Source organism: Myotis brandtii, unplaced genomic scaffold (genome assembly GCF_000412655.1).
Source record: "Myotis brandtii unplaced genomic scaffold, ASM41265v1 scaffold61, whole genome shotgun sequence".
NCBI classification, from domain to species: Eukaryota; Metazoa; Chordata; class Mammalia; order Chiroptera; family Vespertilionidae; genus Myotis; species Myotis brandtii.
In genome coordinates, this window is record NW_005370318.1 from 3,323,300 (window position 1) to 3,323,993 (window position 694).

Consider the following 694-nt stretch of genomic DNA (forward strand, 5'->3'; position numbering starts at 1 on the left):
ACAAAATAAATAAATAAATAAATAAATAAATAAATAAATAAATAAATAAGAGGGCAATATAAGAAATATATATATACCAGGTCACATCCTTTCTCTGCTCAAAACTTCCTGGGGTTCCCATCTCACTTGGAATAAAAGCCCACGTTCCCCCCATGACTGGCAAGGCTCAGCCTCACAGTCCTGTCTCTTACCAGCCTCCCTGGATGTTTCCATTCCAGCCACACTAGCCTCTTGTTATTCCTCAGCTCACCAGCCATGCTTTCGCCTCAGGGCCACTGTGCTGGCTGCGTTCTGGAGCGTCTTCACCCAGAAGCCTTCTCACTTCGCCTGGGTGTCTTCACCCTGGCTAAGACGGGAGCACCGCCCCAGCTTCCATCACGTTCCAGCCCCTTCCACGCTCGCTCTCTCATGGCCTTAACCATCCCCTCAGGTGGCCACCCCGGCAGGGCCTTCTCAGATCTTGCCAGCAGAGAGCGGAGTTGACCAACGATCCCAGCTGCTGCACTTTGAAGTCCATCCCTGTTGCCCTGGGCTGCTCCCAGCCAGTGACTGAGTGTGGCAGGGCTACTGCGGCAGGCCTGGGCCAGGGGGCCTGACAGGAGACTTGGCTAAGGGTCCTGGGCAGCGCTTCTCAAGCTTTCCTCAGAACTGCACTGCACTGCAGTCCAAGATCCATCCTTCCTTCCATCCTCCC

General features: G+C 53.7%; 1 protein-coding gene across 1 annotated transcript in view; it reads right to left on the reverse strand.

Moving 5' to 3' along the window:
• HCK (HCK proto-oncogene, Src family tyrosine kinase) overlaps positions 1-694 on the reverse strand; it is a 34,673-nt gene that overhangs the window by 32,434 nt on the left and 1,545 nt on the right. The window lies entirely within an intron of this gene.